This window comes from Notothenia rossii (assembly GCF_949606895.1).
Source record: "Notothenia rossii genome assembly, chromosome: 6".
Taxonomy (NCBI): domain Eukaryota; kingdom Metazoa; phylum Chordata; class Actinopteri; order Perciformes; family Nototheniidae; genus Notothenia; species Notothenia rossii.
The window spans coordinates 89032591-89046711 of NC_136909.1; the positions used below are offsets into that span (position 1 = coordinate 89032591).

A 14121-nucleotide genomic window follows, 5' to 3' on the forward strand; every position below is an offset into this window, starting at 1 on the left:
CACATCGAACACTTAAAACATCTCCTAGTCTCCATCACACTAGCACTTAGTCAGATCAGAGCTCAGAGCACCATATAACAACATGAGAATACTTTATTATCAGATCAAGTCTGACATGCTTCTGGCATCACAGCAGCTCCATTAGCAACGTCAACGAGGACAAACATCAAGACAAGAAACAAGGAAGCAGATATTTACCATAACAACACAGTCACTGAAGACACCATGTTCATCTGACCTGGGATTTCACTCATTACCTAATCATGGTTGGGGTCAGAGATAACGTGGTTGGCCAGCCTCTAAAGGTTGTGATGGTAGGATGATTCAGAGAGGCTCTCAAATGTTGACCTACGACCTTTGAGCAGATTCTCTGATAGACTGGTGGAGCAGTTTTGACTTTAAAGAGGTGGACCTGTACCGTGTAGTATTACAGTACTGCAAAATACTCTAAAATCACAGATGTAAAAATTAAAATAAGAATTGATCTACTATCTACTCTATTATTTGTTTTGTCTTTGTGACAAACTTTCATTTTAAACTAAAACCTCAAAATAACATTTTATAGACACATGAATTGGTACAAAGGTTAAAGGGCAGTGATATCCCTCATCCTTGACTATCAGCAACACTAAATACTAAGAAGGGCCACGCACCAAAATGAAAGTAATCAGTGACTGTAATCTTTGATTAAGCTTTAACAATTACATTTAATTTGATCAAGAGCTGTTTAATTGTTCAATAGAGCACCAGGTGAAGAGCAAAACACCACACAGCAATTACACATTTTAGAAATGAGAAGCAAAAACTGCTGCAAATACAGGGAAACATTGACCTCCGACTGACGAGGAGCAATGGGAAACACTCAGGTATGTATTCACACAGAGCTGATCATAAGCTGGAGTAGACGTCCACACAGTTGAGTTTCCCTCCCTTTGGACGCAAGCTGCAGGATTACAAAACTCCAGCTTTACTTAAGAAGGAAAGAAATGTAACTCAGATGAGAAACACTGAAGGTAAACATGACCCTTATTTCTTTATTTAAAGAAACCTTCATCAGATTCAGAAACAGGTTTATTGCCAAGTTGGTGTTTATGGTGCTTAAAGCTTTCAAACCTGATACGCCTTATAAATGATCAAAGCTGCTTTTATTAGAAAGGAACCAGAGAAGTGTCTCACCAAGAAAATTCAACAGAGCCACACTTTCTTAGCTGGGTCAATACAACCTGAAAGCAGAGCAGCAGGTACCATGAAGGGGGTTATCAACTTTCAATCCTCACCTTTGACCAACAGAGTGTCGTCCATCTTTGAAGTGCATAGGTTTGTCCATAGACCGGTCACTCTTCATGGACACACAGCTGGGTTCAGGTTCCTCCAGCCTCCTCCTGAAACATGAGAAACAAACAGTTAGGAATCTGGACCGTCACAATGGTCCTAAATACTATTCACATTATCATGTGTTTAAATGCTCTCTTATTGCCTCCGAACGCAACCTGCTCACTCTACAGCTTCGATGCATAAAATGTAATGTTATGGCAGATTCCTTACATTACAGCGTATTTCTAGCTTATTCATTAAGCTCACATGGTACACTATACCAAGTTTGTTATTGAGTTAGGTCACACAGATTTAGAGAGGCCTAGGGTCTCGTTGCTAATTATCAGTAGATGTATACAAGTTTAAGTGGGCTGATGCCGAGGTCAGAGGAAGTACAGAGAGGGCCTGAGGTGACAGTTAATTCTTTGTTAGTTAATTACTCCTGAAGATGTCATGAGATAATGACCTTTCGACATCTGGAACATATAACACGTATGGCATTCATAGGGAAACATTTGTGTGTGTGTGTTCATTTACAAACTATATATGCTGGGGGAAACTTGTACTCGTTGGGGCATTTCTGTGATTGGCTGCTGTGGCAGAAGGGGATGTACCCCAAATTATTATTGTTGTTGCGCAACTGAATAATAATGAATCACAACCATATCTGTGTTTGTGTTTTACTGACCTCTCTCTGTGTTAACGTTTAAAGTTGGTGAGCCATAAATTGCACTAACAGTAACAATATACTCAAGAACATTAAGGTCTGAAACTGTACCATAATGATGGAAAATCGATTTAGTTAGTGGACAGATTGAGCTGCTTTTAGGTGTTGATATATGCTACCTGCAATGGTAAAGAAGGCTGCTTTTATTGAGCCTCTCTGACACATTAAACTCTGGTTTCAGGCTGAACACACCTTGGTAGTCCCTCCCTCAGCTTCAATAAGAAGTCTCTGTTCTTCAGTAAAAACTGTAAGTGAAACTTCTGAAGCAATAGAGAATCAGGACTCAGAGAGACACGAGGAGAGTTGGAGCTTTGATGGCAAACACTGACGGTTTATTTGGAGTTACGGCCGGAGAGTTGACAAGACAGGTAGTGTGTCACGAGTTGACACAGCGGTTGCCAAACCAATTCTGAAGAACTCCTTCTGTAGCTCGAGGTTTTAACTAGTTCGGAGTGTAATAATCCACATTCTTCATCAGTGAGACTAAACAAATATGGACCCTGAATCTAACTGAATCCCGAACCCAATAAAATACCCAATATTAACGGTGTGTGTCTCCGTCCAAGGACAATTTAAGGTAAAACCTAATAGAGGTGTCATACATAATAACCTAATAAAAGTAAATGTAACAACTACTACAGTGCAACAAAACAGGAAGATTGAATGTGGTCTCTTAAACATAAGATCTCTAGCATCTAAAGCAATACTGGTAAATGATTTAATATCAGATTATAATATTGATATATGCTGTCTCACTGAAACTTGGTTGAGACATGAAGAATATGTCAGCATAAATGAGGCCACTCCACCCAGCCATATCAATACTCATATTGCCCGAGGCACGAGTCGAGGAGGTGGAGTTGCAGCAATCTTTGACTCAAGTTTACTTATCAATACTAAACAAAAATTAAATTATACCTCCTTTGAAAGCCTCGTTTTCAGTCTTACGCATCCGACCTGGAAAACTTTGCAGCCAATCTTATTTGTTACAGTGTACCGTGCACCAGGTCCTTATTCAGAATTCTTATCAGAGTTCTCTGAGTTTTTATCAGTTTTGGTTCTTAAAACAGATAAAGTAATTATCGTAGGTGACTTTAATATTCATGTTGACGATGATAAAAATAGCCTTACTGTTGCATTTAACTCTATTAGATTCTGTTGGTTTCTGTCAGAGTGTAAATAAACCAACCCACTGCTATAATCACACTCTTGACCTTGTTCTGACTTATGGTATTGAAATTGAGCAACTATTAGTCGAACTGCATAATCCTGCTTTATCCGACCATTTCTTAGTAACTTTTGAAGTACTGTTACTAGACTACAAAGCATTAGCCAAAAGCTCCTGCAGCAGAAACCTATCTGTTAGTGCTATAGCCACATTTAAGGAAGAGATTCCACCAATACTTAACTCGATAGCATGTCTGCATGTAGGGGAGGAAACTTATACAAAATGTACACCACCCCAAATTGATCATGTTGTTGATAGTGCTACAGATGCGCTGCGAATAAAATGAGACTCTGTTGCTCCTTTGAAAAAGAAGAAAATAAAACAACATAGATTAGCTCCATGGCATAATGCCGAAACCCGCAAAATAAAGCAAAAGTCGAGACAACTTGAAAGGATATGGCGTTCCACTAAACTTGAAGAATCTCGTTTAATTTGGCATATTACTCTCAATGAATATAAGAAAGCACTGCGTAAAGCGAGAGCAGCATACTACTCTTCATTAATAGATGAGAATGAGAATAATGCAAGATTTCTTTTCAGCACTGTAGCCAGGCTGACAGAGAGCCACAGCTCGACTGAGCCTTCTATTCCCATAGCACTCAGTAGGAATGATTTTATGTGCTTTTTTAACGATAAAATTGTTACTCTTAGAAACAAAATCAATGACCTCTTGCCTTTGACCAGTATAGTGTTATCAACAGCTCCCGGAAACGTAAGTTCTAATATTACACTAGATAGTAAACTAGAATGCTTTTCAGACATAAACCTTGAACAATTAAATTCAATGATTCTCTCTTCTAAACCATCAACGTGTATCTTAGACCCGATTCCAACTAAGCTGTTAAAAGAAGTTTTTCCATTAATTAGCACTTCTTTATTAAATATTATGAATATGTCTTTATTATCAGGCTATGTTCCACAATCATTCAAAGTAGCAGTGATAAAACCGCTTCTTAAAAAGCACAACCTCGATCCAGAGGTTTTAGCCAACGATAGACCTATTTCTAATCTTCCGTTCCTCTCAAAGATTCTTGAGAAAGCAGTCGCAAAACAGCTGTGTGATTACTTAAAAAACTATGATTTATTTGAAGATGTTCAGTCTGGCTTTAGAACACAACATAGCACAGAGACAGCTCTGGTTAAAGTCACAAATGACATTCTAATAGCCTCTGACAAGGGACTTGTCTCTATTCTTGTCTTGCTCGATCTTAGTGCTGCATTTGATACTATCGACCATGATATCCTATTGCAAAGACTAGAGCACTTAGTTGGCATACAGGGAACTGCTTTAGGCTGGTTTAGGTCCTATCTATCTGAACGCTCTCAGTTTGTGTGTGTCAATGATGAATCTTCCATGGGGTGAGTTAGCCATGGAGTGCCACAGGGCTCAGTGCTCGGACCTATTTTGTTCACATTATATATGCTTCCGTTCGGCAATATTATAAGGAATCATCTAAATAAAATTCAAGACTGCCTCAAGGACTTAAAAACGTGGATGACCTTACATTTTTTGATGTTAAACACGACCAAAACTAAAGTTATTGTACTTGGCCCGAAGAATCTACGAAACAAATTATCTAAAGATATATTAACTATGGATGGCATTAATTTGGCCTCCAGTGAGACTGTAAGGAATCTTGGTGTTATATTTGATCAGGATTTATCCTTTAACGCCCACATAAAATCAATTTCAAGGACCGCCTACTTCCATCTACGTAACATTGCAAAAATCAGGCATATCTTGCCTCAAAATGATGCAGAGAAACTAGTCCATGCATTTGTTACTTCAAGGCTGGATTATTGTAACTCCTTATTATCAGGGTGTACCAAGAAGTCAGTCAAGTCGCTTCAGCTGATTCAAAATGCTGCAGCTCGTGTACTAACCAGAGTTAGGAAAAGGGACCACATTACTCCTGTTCTGGCTGCCTTACACTGGCTCCCTATAGAACACAGGATAGAATTTAAAATTCTTCTTCTGGCCTACAAAGCCCTTAATGGGCAGGCGCCATCTTACCTTAAAGAACTCATTATACCCTACTGTCCTACTAGGGCATTGCGTTCCAAGAATGCAGGGTTGTTGGTTGTTCCTAGAGTCTCTAAAAGTACAATGGGAGCCAAAGCCTTTTCTTATCAAGCTCCACTTTTGTGGAATCAGCTTCCAGTTTGTGTTCGGACGGCAGACACCCTATCCGTTTTTAAGAGTGCGCTTAAGACCTTCCTTTTTGATAAAGCTTATAGTTAGGGCTGATTAGATTCAGCCCCTAGTTTTGCTGATATAGGCTTAGTTTGTCGGGGGACATCTTACTTCTTCCTTCTCTCTTTCTATACCTGTGTACTCTCATGTTCCGATTAACCCAGCTTCCCCAAATTTCTTTCTTTTTGGTGTCTATATACGCCGGGATCCGGAGTCATGGATGATCCTGCGGTCCTATGTCATGGATCGCGAGTCGTGGCTGTGGTCCTGGATCATAAGTCATCATAAGGATGGATATCCTCGTGGATTCATCTTCCTATTATACACACATGCATTTCCAAACATTTGGACTACCTATGTTGCAAATGTATTATCTTTTCAATTTACACACGGCATCTATTGCACGTCTGTCCGTCCTGGGAGAGGGATCCCTCCTCTGTTGCTCTCCCTGAGGTTTCTCCATTGTTCCCCTTTAAACTGTGGGGTTTCTCTGGAAGTTTTTCCTTGTACGATGTGAGGGTCTAAGGACAGAGGGTCTAAGGACAGAGGGTGTCATATTGTCATACTGATATTCTGTACAAACTGTGAAGTCCACTGAGACAAATGTAACATTTGTGATATTGGGCTATATAAATAAACATTGATTGATTGATTGATTGATTGATTGAACTAGAGCTCTCGTCCATAGAAAATAATGCGCGCCAGGGAACCTTCGTCCCTGAACAGTGAATTACCTCATGGCGGCTTGTGCTCTGTCATAGCCTGGCAACAACAATGCGCCCAAGCTGCTCCTCCTTAAAAGAGATAGCAGCAATACCCAAGGCCGTAGAACTATGCCACGGGAAAGGAGACAGTGAGAGGAGAAAATGATGAACTGTGTCAAAGGTTGAATACCTAGGCAAATTATTTCCATGTTTTCTACTGCTGCTGATATAATGAAGTCACATGACGTCCACTTACTCTGTCTCTGAAGGGCGGCCTTTAAAATATAAAGGTTCATCTATAGACCGGTCACTCTTTATGGACACACAGCTGGGTCCAGGTCCAGGTCCTGGTCCAGGTCCTGGTCCATGCTGCTGCTCTGGGCTTCAACACACACACACACACAGAGCTTTGAGTGTGAATAATGCCTGCTGAGCTCTGGAGAAGAGGAGAGTCAGAGGTCTTCATCTCACCTCTGAGCTTTGGTGAGGCGTTCAGGGTCCCCACTCAGAGCGGGTTCAGTGTCCTCACAGGGATTCATAGCAGAGCTCACACCTTCACACACACACAACCACCTGCTGGAGAACCACACATTATCTCATCAGGACACAGAGCTCACACCTTCACACACACACAACCACCTGCTGGAGAATCACACATTATCTCATCAGGACACACACAGAGAGCTCTCACACAGTAACACATTTCAAACAGTCAACACAGGAAACCTAGTGTTTGGAATGTAAAGCAGAAGTTTGTTAGGATAAAAAATTATTAAAGCTGCATGCAGCGATTATCGGGTCCTCGCACATCCACGCTGGTTGTACTTCCAGAATCCCTGTCTACTCAGCAGCGCCATAACAGCTGGAGACTGGCAGCAAGGATGAACATTACGTATTGCATGGAGCTGACGTTTTGTTAGACTATATAACCAGCACATCCCCTAGTTGACCCTCCCCCCCCAGTTTGACAGGGGATTACTCAAAAAGTAAAAAAGTACTTGATTGTACTTGTGGCAGTAGTCCAAGTAGTACTGAGTCCAACAGTACCACTCTCACTGAGAACTTATGGCAAAAAATCATTTTATCTCTCATCAAAGATGGCAGAAAACATACATTATTGTACTCTGGAGGGGAGTTTGATAGGGTATTTCTCAAAAAGTACACAGTAAAAGTACTTGATTGTACTTTTGGTAGTAGTCTAACAAGTACTGAGTCCAACAGTATCACTTTTATTAAGAATGTATGGCTACAAATAATTGTATCTCATCAAATATAGCAGAAGTGGCATGATTTTGTTCTCAGGAGTGGAATTTGAGAGTATTACCCAGAAAAAAGAGAGTAAAAGTACTTCATTTTATTGTTGGTAGCAGTCAAACCAGGACTGAGTCAAACAGTGTTAGTTTTTTTAAGAATGTATGGTCAAAATAATTTGTATCGAAGCAGAAAAAACACGCATTGTTTTACTCTTGCGTTAGTGCCGTTTCTCAGCGATTACTGTAAAGGCCCTATAAATCGCGCACTCAAAAATGAACAACTGCTCATTTGACCAAGCAAATTTGAGAGACGGCTGAGTTGACCGCAGTAAAATTCCACTGTAACGCCCGGTACCAAATGGGAAACCCCACATGTTTGAGCACCCTCTATGAAACGTCAACAGCGGTCCCCAAAAGAAAATCTCTGGCCCGTCACTGTAAACTAAGCACCGAATATTTCCAGGTCCAGGAAACGCCCCTGTCGACTAACCAGGAAATACACATTTCGATCGCTTCTTCTGTCGTTTACATTCATCTTTTGGTATATGGCTCCACAGGAACACTTTGATGCACATTCACTACCAGTGTGTGAGGTTGTGGTTGCGATGGCGATATCCGGACGCGTACAGCGAGGACTACAAAAAGACACTTGAGGTGACGGGATGTCTGTTCGAAACATTGCAAGCTAGAATAAATCATTTAAACCAGTTATTTTTGCCAGACTTATTTCTGTACATCGTTCTTAATGTGATACCAAGTCCATCTGAGACCCGTGTATACCTTCAGACAGCCTACAAGTGAAGCACACGTTGTTTACTCACAGTTTGACAGCAGCGTGGATAAGTCTTCAGCTGTGGAGCTGTGATCCGCTCAGGTAAACTGTGATCCGACTTCTGTGGCTATCTTAAGGTGACCAGATTTTCAAAATTAAAACCGGGGACATTTTGAGTTTTGCGGTCAACATCTCATTAACATATCCAATTTTCTTCACTGTTAAATAAAAAAGGGGGACAATTCTGATTCAATGTAATTCCAACATTTGAACTGTTGGATACAAACAGAAGGAAGATAGCTCATATATGAGACTTCAAAGGTCTTTAATTTTGAAACTGTACATCAGATTGTCCAGATTCTCTCTGAGTGACTAGATGGGGTGTCCTGCTATCACCCTGAAGTGAAATAAGTATTTTATAATTTGACAGTTTTTTATTTATTCTTGTATAAAAACAGAAGGACGATAGCCCATATATGAGATTTAAAAAGCATTTGATTTTGAAACTATACATCAGATTGTCGTGATTTTCTCTGATTGACTAGATGGGGTCTCTTGCCACCCTAGAGTGAAATAAGTATTTGATTGACTTCGAATGACTCTTTGATTATGGACAGTTTCCATTAAATAATAATCAAAATATAGATGGACAATAGATATACATTTGAGATTTTAAACAGCATACTGTAACGTTCACAGATGGAGTCGGAAACAAGCTTCAAGTTATTAGGCTTTAATAACTCTTATTAGCTTAGAGGAATATTGGCGTAATTTCCACTGGGGACAGAGGGGACATGTCCCCCCCACTTTTCCAAATCCCGTATGTGTCCCCCCCACTTTCAAATTTGTTTATTTTTAACCGCAGACTGCCCGTCATCGCCACGGACAGAAAAAAACAATGAAACGCCAACAGCAGCAGCAGATTAGTGCTTGGGTGAAAAGAAAGAAAGCCAGGAGATGTGAGTTGGTTGATTCAGTGAATTAGCTCAGGATAATCATATTTTCTATCTACACCTGTTGATGTTCGGCTAATGCCGGATTTGCTAGCTTAATGCTGCCTACAGGGCGGCATTTACCGGCAGTTACTCTCTACACACAGCGGCTCCGCTGCCCGTTAAACAGCTTCGTCTTTATCAATCTATCTTATGTTCTTCTTTCTCCAACAATTAATGAAGGTTATTAAGCGTTTTAGCTCCTTTGTTGTTAATATTGACCGCCATTTGCTCTATGAAGAAAACAAGCCTCCCTGTCAGTGTTCTCACGCTGTCCTCACATCCCCGGGCGGACTGTGGACAGACTCGGAGGAGCAGAGGCAGGGGCGGTTCTAGGGGGGGCAACAGGGGCCAGTGCCCCCCCTTAAAAAAAAAGGGTTACAATATTACGATTTATTGGAACTAAATCAAATCAGAGACCAGGATGTACAGTATATATCAAACTGTTCATTACCTTATATAAAAGAAAATACTGTTTATGTTTTTTAATTAAATTGTCACTTAAAGTTACTAAAACAAATTCTCCGACTGAAAAAAAACTACTGAAAACAAAGGGCTGTAACTTAAATTTACTAAAAAATAAATACCTTTACAAACACCAATAGCAATTACTGTATTTTATATTTATTTTACACAGTTTTTACACTGTCTTTATCATGTTAACCCACTTTTATTGTGCCCCTCTCATCAAATAACTCGCCCCATCCTATTTTTATACACTTTTATTAATGATTAATTTATTACATTTGGCTACACAAACCACACACATGTCACTAATTTGTAAATTTACTGTTCTGGAGCCAGACTTTTCACACTAGTCTGGCTCCGGTCTTGACTCTGTCTCGCCCTGCCGTGGTCTTGGTCTTGACCTCTTAAAGTCTTGGTCTTGCCGGTCTTGGTCTTGCCAGTCTTGGTGTTGTCTTGGTCTTAGTTAAGGTGGCCTTTATTACAACAATACCAATGGCTCAATATGATTATAACACCATTGCTTTCATAGCAGAGATCAGATGAGGTGGAGCTGCCTCAAGACACGGAGGGTGAGGCAGATAGAAGCAGCAGCAGCACAGAGTTGCAGCAGGTATGTTAAGTGCTGTAGTCAGGTGATTTCAATTTGAGATGAGAGGAAGAAGTGTATAAGAAATGAATACAGTATGAATAACATTTAAAGTGTTGTAATGTAAAGCAGAACAAATACTTAGTTGCTCACAAGACTGAGTGCACTACTAGTAATAATACAACCAACATGATTTCCCAGCATTGTTCTATACATTTTTGTGTCATGCAAAAAGCTCATCAGAGATCAGATGAGCTGGAGGGGCTTCAAGACAGGGAGGGTGAGACAGGAAGAAGCAGTTTAGAGTTGCAGGTAAGTGCTGTATAAAGGGTCGGGTTATTTGGTATTTTCAATGATGTCTCATGTCAGCAACAGGCTAGCATATTGTCATATTTTATAGGAGAGACCTGAGGAGACAGACATAAGGAGAGAATTACAGGCAGGCAAGCAGAAAGCTGAACCAAACCATGCTGACCCAAAGCTCATTGTAGTGCAGCAGCTTATCAACGAAACGTTACGATTCCAAGAAAAGTGGTACCGTGAATTTCCGTGGCTCCACTACAGTCCGGGAGTCAATGGAATCTTGTGTTTTTTCTGTGCTCAAGCTTTTGGGCACGGAAGATCAAATTTGGCCAAGAATGCAGATCCAACCTTTTGCAAAACTGGTTTCCGAAACTGGAAAAAGGCAATTCAAAAATGTGCAGAACATGTCCAAAGCAATGCACACAAAGTTGCTGTCACTACCCACTGCCAACAAACTAAACCAGTCGATGTCCAGCTTTCTTCAGCCAAAGCTGCACAGCAACAGGAATCAAGACGGTGTCTTTTAAAAATTGTGAGCTCTGTACAGCTCTGGCGGCAATTGACAAGTTACTTACTGTATTACAGTAAGTAACTTGTCAATTGCTGCCAGTTACATACTGTAAAGGTAATCACAGTATTTACAAGTTTTTATTTACAGTAACAGTGTAAAATGAAACATAGTAACTTCCAAGTACTGTATTTGTGTTTAAGTTAATAGTATTTTAACTATAAAAGAAAACACTGCCATTTAAAAAGTACTGTATTTGTGTTTACGGTAATAGTGTTTCAACTGTAAAATAGAAACTTTAATGCTATCATTTTAAGTTACAGTGTCAGTATTGTAACTGTAAAACAATTTCTTTATTATAGTATACTTCATGTCATGCTGGTAATTTACAGATTACCAGAAATTCTTGACACAATTTTAAAGCTCAGCAATAACTGCAGGGAGACAGCAAACAATAGATTTGAACAATTTATTTTTAATTGTTGAATGGTATCAAGAACAAGTATTTTCTTGTGCTAAATGGGTGAGTACCATGGCTACCACAAATGTAGTCTTCCATTGCATATCCCATGTACAATTATCTTCCTTGTCTTATAAACGGTGCTTAACTGACCAACAGCTGCAATTCCTACACTTATTAAATATTTGCATCCATAAAACAATGGATATTAATATCCAAAAACATGGAGATTGCATTTTTAAAAACAGTGGCGATAACAAATCAACCCAAAAAATATGAAGCCATTTCTTCTGCCAAGCCATTTTAGAGAAGTGCTGTTGTTGAAAAGGTGTCACGACCTCGACACAAACTGGAGAACCCAAATGCACGACCCAGAGACACAGTCTTGAATGTAACAACAATTTTCTTTTTAATGTCAATGAACAGAAAATCCCTAACTAAGCAAAAAGAGAACTTAAGATAAACTTAAGTCTACAAAAATAACAAAACCTGACAAGGCTGGAAACGATCTTCTCTTTGCTGAGGCCTGGCACGACCATCCATGGAAACAAACAAGACGAACTGACACAGGACAGGAGGGAGACAGGACTGTTTGAACACGAGGGGAACAGGTGGAAACAATCAGGGGCGGGGCAGACGCTGACGAAGACGGGAAAACACACAAAGGGAGGAAGTAACAGGGCCTGAAATGAGAGACAAGAGGTAAGTACAAAATGAAACAGGAAATGGAAAACGAGACACGACATGAAACACAGGGACTTAACTAAAGATGAATGACATGAATAGACAGACCTGACATGACGTGAAATAACAAAATGACACACATAATACATAAACATCACTAACACATTTGACGAGACACAACAAAAGGCACTGTTTGGCAAATACATTATCAGTATTCTTAGATAATACACAATATTTTAAAACACTTTGAATACAGTAGGGCATTCTGCATGTCCACACTCAAATCTAATGTTTGCAAGATTTCTGTGAATTTTAACATGCAAAATGAATGCAGGAATGGACCCTGTACTGAACTTACAAACCTTACACGTGTAACCCCTAGATTCCACCGGGTCCGGCTGCGCCGCGGCGTTCACAGCGGTCACAGCGATCACAGCGGTCACGGCCACTCTAGTCAATGGGTGCTATTTCACCAGACGCGCCGAGTTACGGCTAGAAGCGTCCCAGAAGCGTCTCTGCGCTGGGCTCCGCTCAAAATAGGATGCAGGTCTATTTTCATAGCGAGGTGTTGCATAGCGCCGGGCAGGAAGTGGACCGGTCAGAGCATCCGGCCCATCCCCAAAATAATTTTGCAGGCTTTATCCCTCCGTAGTCTTTCAAGTAGGAGGAGACATGCCAGCGTTCTCCTCCGGTTTACAGGCACTGTGTCAATTATATATATAGAATCATTATGATGATGAATGCGATCAACAAAAACTGCGAGCCGGCAGGCAAGACGCTCCGCTTCTGAAACGTGCCTGGTGGGTTATGACGCTGGCGGAGGTCGGACCAAAACCACGTCGGACCAAAATAAGAGATTTTGATAAGCTAGCCGAGCACAGTTAGCTTAACTTGCTTTTTCACTGAGCGGCCTGACGTCGGACTGTCAAAATGTGGCTCCGGTTATATAAATTAACTGACAAAATTGTTTGTATTAATTACTTTCTTTGTCTCTTGAGTTACCATGTCCATTGGGGGAGGATTTGGGTTTTGTCAGTGTCCTTTGTGTATTCTGTTACTATTAATGGTTTCAACTTGGTTTGGCCAAGCCACTATATAGGTTCCTTGGTTTTCATTGTAGCAGGTCAGTTTGTTGAGTTGTATTGATTTGTTTTAAAATGAACAGACACTTGAGTAATTTGTTTGTAGTGATATAATAATTGTGTGATTTCTATTGCATCCACTTCATCTGCAACGAAAAACGCCAACGCAATTTCCACCTTTGCAAACCGTGTCAAGCCGACTCCGAGCTGTCCGACTTCAGGCGAGCTTTTTGAGACCTCCCCCGGCTATTCTCGTCTACTAGAATAGACGCGAGCCTGAATCGATGCGAGCCACAGCTCATCTCAAACAAACCTATTTTTTCTGTTGACCGTTTTTCTCCCTATAGTTTGTCTTTTGTTTTTGTTTATTAAATATTGTCAGACTATATTACTTCGGTGTGGACTTTCTCTTTGAAAACGCGTCACAGCCTATAGCCAAGCTTAGCCTCTCGGCGACTCAAACTGGACTGGGAATTGAGCCGCCACAACAATAATAATAATAACAATTATGATTATTACCTTACTTTTGTCTATTTTTATTACTCTGTGTTTTTAAGGCCCAATGCCAAGACACATTCTTTGCATGCTTGCATTGGCTAATGAAACAGATTATGTGGTATTGTAATCTCTGAAGGTGACTCATATTGGTCCCTATTTCCATAAAACAAAAGCAAATAAACAAAAAAAAGCTTCTATACGTATATTGGGCCGTGAAAGTGCTCTCTGAAACTATACGCCTGGGATGGCTCGTGACCATGAAATGAGAAAATTAAAACTTTGCTGTAGAGGTACACCAAATACATTGTTGGAAAGGTCTTCACCTGGAGAGTAACATATGTCAGTACA

General features: G+C 40.3%; 1 protein-coding gene across 1 annotated transcript in view; it reads right to left on the reverse strand.

The window, feature by feature from the left end:
- Window positions 1-14121, reverse strand: part of LOC307044218 (uncharacterized protein) — an 80709-nt gene that overhangs the window by 20643 nt on the left and 45945 nt on the right. The gene's annotated exons all lie outside the window — the stretch shown is intronic.